Below are 13502 nucleotides of genomic sequence, written 5' to 3'. Positions count from 1 at the left end.
ACACCTGTAACTTTTGAACACACACACAAGGAAGAGGATCCAATTGCAAGTGGTTTTAATAGTGAAATCAAACTGATCCATGGGGGTCAGACAGGTGTTCGCGGTCAGGTTGTTCCGAGGTCAATAACACGGGGCAGAGTCTGGGGGGTGTCCAGGTGCCAGGAGGGAGACGAGGTATGAAAAACGGGCAGAAGTCGGGAAACCAGGAAGACAAACAAGATTCTAGAACACTCGGCACGCACCGAGTAGGAATTGTTCATGACGTGAACACAGGGGAGGGATGCTGATAAAGGGGCAGTAATGAGGAGAATGAGGATCAGGTGTGTGCTAGAACTCTGGTGAATCAGATCAGGGGTGTGTGCAAGTATGCATGGCAGTGCAGGGCTAAGTGTGGTTACTGGGGTTCATAACAGCAGAGGAGGGTGAGGTGTTACTAAACACTCAGCTGGGGTTGTGTAACCTGCACTCTACTGTACACACCAGAGGAGCCTCATGAGATTTTATTGGCATGGAGACCTGCATAAACTTTACAACAGTTCTGTTAGTAAAGTACCTATAAATGTACAGATGGAAAACTGGTTTACAAAGATACATCATCTAGAGATGAGAGTGATGAGTGAAGTGAGTCGTACAGGTAGTCTCTCTCTGTCTGATCTCTTGGTGTCTGATGTGTGTTTGGTGTGTAGTGTAGGTAGTCTCTCTCTGTCTGATCACTTAGTGTCTGGTGGGTAGTACAGGTAGTCTCTCTCTGTCTGCTCATTGACTATAAGACAATAAACATTATCTCAATAAGAGAGACACTGACTGTAAGGCAACTGAAGGAATAGCATTGCTTTAGTCTTGTAAACACCTACTGTTAATACCTCTATATCACCACTAAATGTCATCTTATACCTTCCCAGAGTTACATGTCTAATACTGTTAATACCTCTATATCACCACTAAATGTCATCTTATACCTACCCAGAGTTACATGTCTAATACTGTTAATACCTCTATATCACCACTAAATGTCATCTTATACCTTCCCAGAGTTACATGTCTAATACTGTTAATACCTCTATATCACCACTAAATGTCATCTTATACCTACCCAGAGTTACATGTCTCCTACTGTTAATACCTCTATATCACCACTAAATGTCATCTTATACCTACCCAGAGTTACATGTCTAATACTGTTAATACCTCTATATCACCACTAAATGTCATCTTATACCTACCCAGAGTTACATGTCTAATACTGTTAATACCTCTATATCACCACTAAATGTCATCTTATACCCACCCAGAGTTACATGTCTAATACTGTTAATACCTCTATATCACCACTAAATGTCATCTTATACCTACCCAGAGCTCTCTGGTGTCTGTATTTTGTCTGGCTGAGAAAAGAAGGTGTTTCTTTTGAAATGTGCTTGTGACTTGATAGCTGTCAGGGAACGCGCTCCTCCCGCAGGTCACGTGGTTTGGTCACGTGTGCAGTGGGAGGGTCTTGTTTGTTTATCGTGTTTGTAACCACGCCTGCACACACCTGCACCTGCTTTAGTCTCGTTATGTCTGTGTATTTAAACCCAGACTGGTGGGTGCAGGATTATCAGTCATTGTTCATGGTCATGTTGTTGAAGTACTTGTTCACCGCGTTAATGTTAAACGTGTTCATGTTTGTGTTCATCGTACGTTAAATGTGAGTGCCGTAGTCTTCCGTCTTTATCAATAAATGTCTGTCTAGGTCGACGGTGTCTGTGCATCCTGCGACATTCGGATCGTTACAATAACATAACGCAGACTGGCTTCTCTAGGCTGCCTGTCCCTGGACTACTTTCCTAAGAGAGGATAAAAATGGATGTATTTTCTGATCAAATTCTAATACTAAATCATACTGTAACGTTGCTGCTGGCCCGAGTGCTGATGGGCGTGGAGCAGGACGCACAGACTCCCTCGACAGAGTGAAACATTTATTAACATAACACGAACAACAATGGTGGCACTCACACAACATTAGTGACAGACATAACAGTACATTTAATTAGACACAGGTTACACAACATTGAACAATGGATATACACATGTTTAAACAGACTTCAGCAAATAATGACCAACACACACTAGCAGAGGTTTAAATAGACACATGACGGTAACCCGTGCAGGTGTGTGCAATCAAGAATTGCTTGGTTACAATTGACGGTGAACACCCCTGCACGCAGCAGGCTGTACCACGTGACTCATGGGGGGGGGGGAGTGTCCCGTGACACATACACATTACTTGATCAGACCATAAATATAAAATTATATATTCTAATTTTTCCTGGAAGAGCCTGAAGCAGTGTGAAAAGTCTAACACTGTATACAACCAACCAGGGTGCCTGGATGTGTTTTAATGTTCCTTGTATGTGTGTAAAATGAGTTAAACTCACATGCAGGGAACATAACATGCACTGTTATCCTGAACTACTCTCAGAAACCAGCAGTGCATCTGTTAAGCTATCAAGAGGTTTGGTATTTCACCAGTTTGATTGTTCCTGCAAACCTGCCAAATAGCATTAATCTCATACGACAGTGTAAGTTCTAGTTAAATTATTTAACCAGTCTCATAAAATGGTTGAAATTTTATGTAACATTTAAATTTAATCATCAGCATTAGCTGTTGACATTTAATAACAGTAAAGATCCAGTTACTTATTACTTATTACTCCAGGTGAGACAGTGCAGTAGATGTAGTGCTACTAGACTCTGACTGACCCCAGGTGAGACAGTGCAGTAGATGTAGTGCTACTAGACTCTGACTGACCCCAGGTGAGACAGTGCTGTAGATCTAGTGCCACTAGGTTCTGTCTATAATCATTTTTGATTTTTAGTGAATGCTGTTTAGCAGCAGTTTTGGGGTTTCTAGTGACATGCTCACTTTTGCCCTTAAATATGTCCCTCTAAAGAGTTTTTGAGGTAATTAGTAAACTACTCTTATCTGTATTTGTGTGTATATATAGTCTCCTCATTGACGTCATGTATGTATGTGTATAGTGACTCATCTCTGATGTGTGTGTGTGTGTGTGTGGTCTCATTACATGTCTGTATATATAGAGTTTCATTACTGATTGTGTGTATAGTATCATTAATTTGCATGTTTGCATATGTATAGTATTGTTACTCTCCTATCTATCCATCTATCTATCTAGCTAGCTACATTTCAGACTCTTGCTAATGTTTTCTATAGTCTTTAACATTGTTCCATCATTTCTGACTTTCTTCTTGTTTTGCTTGTTCTAACAGTGTTTGCCATATGACGCCGTGTGTCTTATGACCCGTTTTTCCTGTCATTAGGAAGGTCATTAGGAAGTGTAAATCTGTGTATCTCCCACTCTGCTGTGTATCAGTCTGTTCCTCATTAATGCCCAGTTCTCCATCACTATCCAAGTTCATTTATTTCAACACACAAGTCTGTTAATGTTTTCATTAGTACTTTATTATACAGTAGTTTCATTACTGACATTATGACTGTATGTGTCTACAGAAGAACTCATCCTGTTCTACATCCACACAAAGACAAGGAAGAGTCCATACAGCAGGACTCTCGCACACCAGTGGATAATGTTCTACACAGAGACTTACACACACACACAAAACCAGCATGAAGAACAAGTATGAGAGTTTATTTGAGGGAACCAAATCACAAGAGAATAAAACCCTCCTGAACAGGGTTTACACACAACTCTACATCTTAGAGGGAGAGAGTGAAGGAGTAAATGAAGAACATGAGGTTTCACAGATGGAGAAAACACCCAGGAAACAGCTGGTACAAGACACGCCAATCTACTGCTCAGACATCTTTAAACCTGTACAAGGTCCTGAAGGAGACATGAAGGAAGAGAAGATCAGAGCTGTGATGGCTGAAGGTGTCAGACACACAAAACCAAAAGAAGATAAAGACCCAGAAGTGCCAAAGCTCAGAACTGTTCTGACTAAAGGCATTGCAGGCATTGAGAAAACTGTCTCAGTGCAGAAGTTCAATGTGGACTGGGCAGAGGGAAAAGCCAATCAGGATGTAGATTTCATGTTTGTGCTTCCATTCCGGGAGTTGAACCTGGTTAAAGATAACCAGTACAGTCTGCATAGACTCCTGTGTGACTTCCACCCTGAGATCAAAGACCTGGACCCAAAGATATATGATATGTACAAAGTTGTGTTCATCTTTGATGGCCTGGATGAAAGCAGAATTGGACTGAACGTTTCCCAGTGTAATAAAGTCTCTGACATAAGCATGACATCATCAGTAGGTGCGCTGATGTCAAACCTCATCAAAGGAGAGCTGCTTCCCTCTGCTCTCATCTGGATAACCTCCCGACCAGCAGCAGCCAATCAAATCCCTCCTCAGTACATCAACCGTGTGACAGAAATTCAGGGATTCACGGACCCACAGAAGGAGGAGTACTTCAGGAAGAGAGTCAGTGACCAAGACCAAGCTGAGAAAATCATCTCACACATAAAGACAGCAAAGAGCCTCTACATCATGTGTCACATACCAGTCTTCTGTTGGATCTCAGCCACTGTGCTTCAGAAAATACTAAAACAAACTGATACAGAAATCCCTAAAACTCTGACTGAGATGTACACTCAGTTCCTGCACACTCAGATCAACATGAAGAATGAGAAGTATGAGGGCAAAAAGGAAAGAGATCAAAAGAAACATCTGGAATCCAACAGGTCCATGATTCTGAAACTGGCTGAACTGGCTTTCAAACAGCTGATGAAGGGAAACATGATGTTCTATGAAGAAGACCTGAGAGAGTGTGGCATTGGTGTCACTGAGGCCTCCATGTACTCTGGGATCTGCACTGAGATCTTTAGGGAGGAATCTGTGCTGTACCAGAGGAAGATCTACTGCTTGGTACATCTGAGCTTTCAGGAGTTCCTGGCTGCTCTCTGTGTTTCACTGTTTTATCAACAATAAAAGGAGGGCGCTGCAGGCTTTTAATTTACAGCCCTGGTTTTGGTCTAAGAATGTTCCTCTCAGTGACCTGCTGAAGGCAGCAGTGTGTAAAGCCTTAGGGAGTCAGAATGGACACCTGGACCTTTTCCTCCGTTTCTTGCTGGGCATCTCACTGGAGTCCAATCAGAGTCTCCTACAAGGCCTACTGACACACACACACACACACACACACACACACACACACAGCAGCCCAGAGAGCATCTTGGGCACAGTCCAGCACATCAAAGGCAAAATACAAACAGAGGACCTCCCCACTGAGAGATCCATCAGCCTCTTCCTCTGTCTGTCTGAAATGAAGGAACAGTCTCTCCTCAGAGAGATTCAGGAGTATCTACAGTCAGAGAAACACTCAGGACAGAAGCTCTCTCCTGGACAGTGTTCAGTACTGGCTTACATGCTTCTGACCTCAGAGGAGGTGCTGGAGGAGTTGGACTTGGAGAAATACAACACATCACAGGAGGGTTACAGGAGGCTGATCCCAGCTGCTGCAAACTGCAGGAAGGCTCTGTGAGTGTTTAACTATTATTTATTCAATAATTTATATTAGTAATTGAGTACTGATGGCTAAATGTTTCATTCACCCTCACAAGGAAGATGCCACACAGCTTTAGAGTTGATACACTGGATCATTTATTTGGGGTCCCTCCATATTGTCCAGTATTCCCTCAACTCACACACACCACAACACACCACTAGGTGGTGTACAACCAGCAAAAACATTTAATATATTTCAATATGAAAATACCACTTAATTTTTGTGTCAAAACAGAATTTACATAAAACATTGACCTTAACATCTTTTTGTCCATGCCTAGACCTAATGAATGTTAATGGGAGGTATGTGACTGTGAATAAAACTAGTCTTAATGAGTGTTAATGGGGGTATGTGACTGTGAATTAAAACTAGTCTTAATGAGTGTTAGTGGGAGGTATGTGATTATGAATGTACAGTCAGGGTTATGATTCAGTTAGGTTCACTTTGCTAGGATTACTGACTGCTACTGACTTCAGTTTATCACACCAAACTTTATCCACTTTACTATACTATTAAGTGGAGTCTTTACAGTGGGTGTAATTAGCTTCATTAATCTACAACTACAAAAGTTAAACATAGGCCGTTCTCTCTCTGCTCTTTCTACAATACCTGCCTTACCCTGTGTACGTACGTGGATGACACAGTGTATTGTAGTTAAAGATATAGAAGTCGTAGACATGGAAAGGGAGATCACAAGGTTTCCAGAGAAACCAGATTTAGGTCAGAGGTCCTTCATCAGCTGTGCAAGCAAATAGCCAGTTTACAACTTAAATTAAGGTGTTTCATTTCCAGATTGTACCAGAATTCGCTTTGGCTGGATTCTGTTTACACTTTTCACTAAAATGTGTCCTCAGAGTGACCAGATGTGCTTCGATCTTATTTTAATATTTTAAAAACACACCAATCCACACATCCTTTCTGTTTTGCTTCCTGAAACCTACATGGTAAACAAGATTCCTTGCAGACTATTACCAGTGTATTATACACTCTCAGATATGGGCAGAAACCGTCTACAACTGGCAACGAGGCGTCCAACTGTAGCCCTACAGACAGATCAGACCCCTGAGAGGATCAGCCCTGTGATGGGCAGAAGTGTTTACTAAGCAAGAAAAGTTCATGAAAAAGCATGTATATCTAAAAAAAACAGTTAAGCAGCTGACTTTTGTGTTAATACTACTAAACCACATAAATGGACTTATGAAAATTACCTAACTAGCTGCTGATGTTACCACTAACTGAAACAGGATGTTGTGATTAATGTTCACCATAAGCTAGGCTAGATAATTTACACCTTGGTGAATTGTCAGTTAAGTGATTCAGTCCCGTCTGCCTCAGTGCAGGAGAAGCTTTGACTGGCAGCAGATGTAATTTCTGCAGTCAGCCAGCAGATGGGTTTCCACTTGAGTAGTTGTACGCAGATACAGAGACTTTCACTTGTATCAAATGCGATCAACATCCATCTCTGACCACTTCTGACTGTGGTTTCAGTGATCAGTGTGTCTTGGTTGTTTATGGCTTGCATTTCATGTGGTAGAGTGAAATCTGAATGTTATCTGATCACTAAATTCTGTCCCTATATCTTAGTTATCTCATAATTTTAGCTGTTACTTCATTTTTAATTCCTTGTAAGCAGTTACATCACTGTTCTAATCTTGTGTTGTGTAGTAATAATTTAATGACTTACCCAAGGTTTGTTGATTCATTAATTAATATTACAGCTCTAATTAATGTAAATCCTGAGTCTCTTTAACACACCTGCTCCAGACTCTTTCAGACATTGATTAGTTCTGTCTAGTTCTAGTTCTATGTAGCTGTCTTATACTGATTGTATTTATATACCATAAAGTGAATAGCAGGTAATAACAGGTATTAGATATTAATGTTGAAAATGTTCATTAACTGCAAGTCTTTTTATTCAGTATCTGCCACTAGTTTGGTTAGACTGGCTTGCTTGTTTTCTTGTTTTCTTTCTCAAGCTGTAAAAAAACCAGTTCTGTGCAGTTTGATGTCTCACTCTGTTTTAAATGTGCTTTGTTTCCTCTGTATTTGCAGACTAGGTAACTGTAGGCTGGAGACAGATTCGTGTAAAACTGTATGTTCCACTTTGGCATCATCAAATTCCCCCCTGAGAGAACTGTGTATCAGTATCAGCACCCTGGAAGATGAAGGAATGAAGCTGCTTTTTGATCGGCTGAAGAGTTCACATTGTAAACTGGGGATACTCAGGTGAGACACTGTAGACTGGGGATACTCAGGTGAGACACTGTAGACTGGGGATACTCAGGTGAGACACTGTAAACTGGAGATGCTCAGGTGAGCACACTGTAAACTGGAGATGCTCAGGTGAGCACACTGTAAACTGGAGATGCTCAGGTGAGCACACTGTAAACTGGAGATGCTCAGGTGAGCACACTGTAAACTGGAGACACTCAGGTGAGCACACTGTAGGCTGGAGACGCTCAGGTGAGACACTGTAGCCTGGGGACGCTCAGGTGAGACTCTGTAGCCTGGGGACGCTCAGGTGAGACTCTGTAGCCTGGGGACGCTCAGGTGAGACTCTGTAGCCTGGGGACGCTCAGGTGAGACACTGTAGCCTGGGGACGCTCAGGTGAGACACTGTAGCCTGGGGACGCTCAGGTGAGACACTGTAGCCTGGGGACGCTCAGGTGAGACACTGTAAACTGGAGACGCTCAGGTGAGGACACTGTAAACTGGAGACGCTCAGGTGAGCACACTGGAAATAATTTTTTTCTAAAAATCTTCCTCTTTGACTCTATTTTTATGACTTGATTGTTTAGTCTACAGATATGTAAATTCATGTTTAAAAATAGCAATTAATGAATAATTATTGTTAGCAGAATGTTGTTTGTTATTTCTGTGTGCCTTGATTTCATGCTGTTTTAACACTGGGCTTTATTTTCTGTGTCTTTGCAGTTTTACAGACTGTAACCTCACAACAGACAGCAGCAAACGTCTGTCCTCTGTTCTGACATCAGCCAAGTCCTTCCTGAGAGAACTGCACCTCACAACATGTGACTTTCAGGATTCAGGAGTGGAGCAGCTCTCTGCTACACTGAAGAGTTCATACTGTAAACTGGAGATGCTCAGGTGAGACACTGTAAACTGGAGATACTCAGGACATTTGTTTAACTTCATTTGATCTCATAACGTAATGGATCTTAATATGGTAAAGGAGATTTTCCCAAGGTGACAAGGGCATGATAATGTGTCAACACCTACCAGTTCAGAGTCAAATGTGTGGACTCCATGAGCTCTATCAACACCTACCAGTTCAGAGTCAAATGTGTGGACTCCATGAGCTTTATCAACGTCCTACCAGTTCAGAGTCAAATGTGTGGACTCCATGAGCTTTATCAACGTCCTACCAGTTCAGAGTCAAATGTGTGGACTCCATGAGCTTTATCAACGTCCTACCAGTTCAGAGTCAAATGTGTGGACTCCATGAGCTTCATCAACACCTACCAGTTCAGAGTCAAATGTGTGGACTCCATGAGCTTTATCAATGTCCTACCAGTTCAGAGTCAAATGTGTGGACTCCATGAGCTTTATCAACACCTCCCAGTTCAGAGTGTAGTTTGCCAAATAATAATCATCAGAGAAGACAAAACCACATTCATTAGTATAGCTTAGGAGACTCATTGGGAGAAAAATACACTATGGCTAAAGGCTTATATTAGTTTTCTTGTACATGGGTATTATTGCATGTAGTTTGTCATAGTTAACAATACATTAACACAACACACTGTTCTCTCATGAGTAGACTGGGATATCTAAGGCACTGATCTAGAGAAATACTTCATTATGTTAAATAATACAAATTAAAGTGTTGTAACAAAGTTACAATTATCAGTTACATGGCAGTTATCTTTATAGGTGCAGTTATACAAATGTAAAACAGTCTGGCTGTTATTAATAAACTGTACACTGAGTGCAGTGCAGCTGTTTGAATGGTGCTGTCTGATACAATTACACTGATACAATGATACTGCCTGATGCAATTATACTGATACAATGACACTGTCTGATACAATTACACTGATACAATGACACTGTCTTGTACAATTACACTGATACAATGATACGCTCCGATACAATTACATTGTCTAATGCATTGATACTGTCTGATATGTGTCTGTCTCCTGCAGAAGAGCCGTTGTCCAGAATAAATGCTTCTGTGTCAGTAAATACGTCCAAAATATCTCTGAATCAGGTTAATTTACATGAATATTGAAAAGGAGCAACTTTTATTAGACAACTGAATATGAAATGATGTATTCACAGTAAAACAGTTATATCCTTATGAAGTGATGTATTTAGGTGATCGGGGCTTTTGGATCATTTTCTTGTGTTCAAGTGAGAAGCACCTCCCCTCCTTCATGAATTAATGTGCTATAGCTGCTCTGACACATTTCACTTTCACCAGATTCTGACAGCTTTTTCATTTTTTTTCATAATCTTTTTCAAAACATCTTCCTGTTTTTGACTCAGTATTTTTCACTTTATTGTTTAGTCTCCAGATATGTTAATTCATGTAAAAATACCAATTAAGTGAATAATTATTGTTAACAGAATGTTGTTTGTTATTTCTGTGTGCCTTGATTTCATGCTATTTTAACACCGGGCTTTATTTTCTGTGTCTTTGCAGTCTTACAGGCTGTAATCAGCAGTAAACGTCTCTCCTCTGTTCTGACATCAGCAAAGTCCTTCCTGAGAGAACTGCACCTCAGAAATTGTGACTTTCAGGATTCAGGAGTGGAGCAGCTGTCTGCTGCACTGAAGAGTTCACACTGTAAACTGGAGATTCTCAGGTGGACTTTCTGTTAAGTCATTACTGAATTGAAAATTAAGAAAAGATTGGATAGTGAAGCATGATGGGATAGTGATGTATGATGGCATAGTGAAGCATGATGAGATAATGAAGTTGGCTGTGCCCTGGATGAATGTCTGTATTATCTCAATCTCAATAAAGGAGGCTCAAAATGCCATAGTGAATGAGCTAATTTACATCAAATAGTAAAGTAAGTTCACATTACACTGTATAACATTATACTGGAAAAACAGACCCATCAGGAAAAGGGTTCAATAGTTGTGCCTGGTTTTACAGGAAGGAGGTGATATAGCAGTTCCCATAAATAAAGAGACTAGAATTGAAATGAGACACGAGAACAGGGCTGATGCTGCAGCCCCTTTGTTCTGCCCTCTGATTAAGTTACTAACCCCTAACCCCTACCCCTCTGATTGTTACTAACCCTTGTCAGGAATGGCCACCCTCCTGGCGCCCCTGTTGTCATGGTTTCCCTGTCGTCTGTTTTCCTGTACTCCCTGGTTCCGTTCCTTAGTTTCGTTTTCTCCGCCCCTCGTCTGTTCCTTGATTCCAGTCCATGTTTTGGTTCTCCCTGTTCCCATGTTCACGTGAGTCTGTTCTGTGCCTGATTGTCTTGGTTATTTAAGCCCTGTGTTTTTGTCCTCTAGTTGGTTGGTTATTTTGGTAAGTCATGTTCCTTCTGTCACAGCTGTATTATGGTCCTGGTACTGTCGGCACCATTGTGTTTCCATTTAGTCCATTCGTATGTCATTTTACCCTCAGTGTTAACCCCGTGCCTCTGCTTATTTTGCTTTCATGTTTGTATTTCCTGTGTTAATAAACTATCCCCTGCACATGTATTCTGCCTCTCACCTGTTCCTATGGGAATTGTTACAACCCCTAAACCTCTATCCCTCTGATTGTTACTAACCCTTAACCACTAACCCCTACTCCTTTTGATTATGTTAGTAAAAAACATTATTGACTCTAACCAGTATTATGAAAATGCTTTTAAGATCAACACAATGTACAGCAGGAATCCAGTAATTGCACAGCAAACTACACTCATTTCATCTTCTTAAAAGCCACATTAACAAGTTTTTCAGGCTTCATGATCTTAATGCATTAAGATTCCTCACTGAATGTAAAATTGTTGCCATTGCAGACCAGAAATGTGTAATCTTGGAGAACAGACATGTGAAATTTTGGGCTCAGCTCTACAACTCACAAATAACCCACTGAGAGAACTCGACCTGAGTAACAATGATCTGCATGATTCAGGCGTGAAGTGGCTCTCTGCTGGACTGAAGAGTTCACATTGTAAACTGGAGATTCTCAGGTGAACTTTCTGTGAATTCATTGTTGAAATGCAAAGTTTATGCTGTGATCTTCTGTGATGCATATTTTTAAAAGTCCAAATATAGATTTGCCAGTCTTGTATAAGATTTCAGAAAAAGGGCTTATTTCAAGAAAATCTAGTTTAGTTAAACAGAAATTATTTAGGGCAGAGGTATTATTTATTTTATTCACTTCTGACATATACTGGAGGTAGAGTTTGTGATGATACCTCAGAAGAATAAATTTTATCTAACTGCCACAAGTCATCAATGTTTACATCATTCTACATTGGAGAAGGAAGGTAGACCAATCTTTCATTGCACCATACAAATGGGATGAAGTCCACAATTTAAGTTTGTGCTGTAAGAGCCTCTCTTTATATTGTTAACAACAAATATATTTCCAGATCAACACAGCGTTTATAAACATCTAAAGAAATCTGCATAAAGACTAATGGATCTTAAGGGTTTGGGAGCAGTGTAGTGAGCTGTACAAAGACTAATGGATCTTAAGCGTTTGAGGACAGTGTAGTGAGTTGTCATTTTACAAATGGGTATGTGAGATACACAATGAAACTGAAGATTACAGTACCAGTACCAATGCGTAAATAACTCTGAACGGAGCTAAAACAGATTGGGACAAGCTTAGGAGGTTCACTATTTACAGAAACCTGCTGGGTTATTCCACGTTAGCCAGTGACTGAAAACTCATAAGAAACAAGACTGGAGAATCAGGGCAGTGAGGACCAAAGAGCAAACTGGAAAAAATTTTATCGCATCAAAAAATATTTTCTTCATTGTTTAAGGGTAGAGTTGACTGCAGTTCTCCTTTCTAATTATAAATTAAAATAATATAAATATAACAAATAGTGATGTTGAAAATGAACCATAAAGTTCAAAACATTCTTGGCAGATCTGCACACTTCTGTTGCTATGGAAACAGACTACCAACAATTATTACAAATTTCAACAACATTGGGAATATTTACATCAAGAAGATAATAGACATATTTTATCATGAAAAAATTAAGAATATTAAAAAAATGTTAACTTCCAGATAAAAAAATTAGTTTCATGGTTTGTAATTCCAAACTTTTCTTTACAGTAAAGTCTGCTACGTGCAAACACATTTTCCTCTTTCTCCCTCCCTGCAGACTGTCTGGTTGTTTGGTCACAGAGGAAAGCTGTTCTTCTCTGGCTTCAGCTCTTCAACCCCTCCCACCTGAAAGAACTGGATCTGACCTACAACCACCCAGGAGAGTCAGGAGTGAAGCTGCTCTCTGCTAGACTGGAGGATCCCCACTGCAGACTGGAGACACTCAGGTATGTAGAAATCCCCTGTCCTTGATCTGATCTGATACTCAACTGTGTGTTCTCAAATACAACCTGCTCTCACACACAGTGGAGCAGGAACATTAGTGTTATTGTGGTTCAGACTGGTGCTGATGTTAGTGTGTGTTAATGAACTCAGTGTCACAACCAGCTGTGTGACGGGAGCAGCTGTGTGAGGGCACTCTTTTCTCTGCTCAGCTCTTGGCACTGCAGGGCTTTGTAGTGGTGTGAGTGGAGGTCTCTGTTTTTAAGTGTAGCCAGTATTTAATCATCCTTTTCTGAATTTTGAGTAATAGTGGAAATTGGCCAAATTTAGATCTACAGCTGGGTGTTTGCTCCATTGTGAGTGGCCCCCACACTTCACAACCACACAGGAGAATTGGTTCTATGATAGACTGGAATATTTTGAGCCAAATTTGATTTGCTTTTTGAATGTGAATTTGACGTTTGATTGCACAGATGCCCTGCGTGTTTTCACTCTCAGTT

General features: G+C 40.6%; 1 protein-coding gene and 1 pseudogene across 1 annotated transcript in view; both read left to right on the top strand.

Moving 5' to 3' along the window:
- The window catches only part of LOC118241329 (NLR family CARD domain-containing protein 3-like), a 34673-nt gene that overhangs the window by 5634 nt on the left and 15537 nt on the right, over positions 1–13502 (top strand). The gene's annotated exons all lie outside the window — the stretch shown is intronic.
- Positions 3611–13126, top strand: LOC113568584 (annotated as a pseudogene).

Source organism: Electrophorus electricus, chromosome 5 (genome assembly GCF_013358815.1).
Source record: "Electrophorus electricus isolate fEleEle1 chromosome 5, fEleEle1.pri, whole genome shotgun sequence".
In the NCBI taxonomy this organism is placed as follows: domain Eukaryota; kingdom Metazoa; phylum Chordata; class Actinopteri; order Gymnotiformes; family Gymnotidae; genus Electrophorus; species Electrophorus electricus.
Note: the sequence above shows the minus strand (reverse complement) of the source record. Positions and strands in the feature narration are given on the sequence as shown.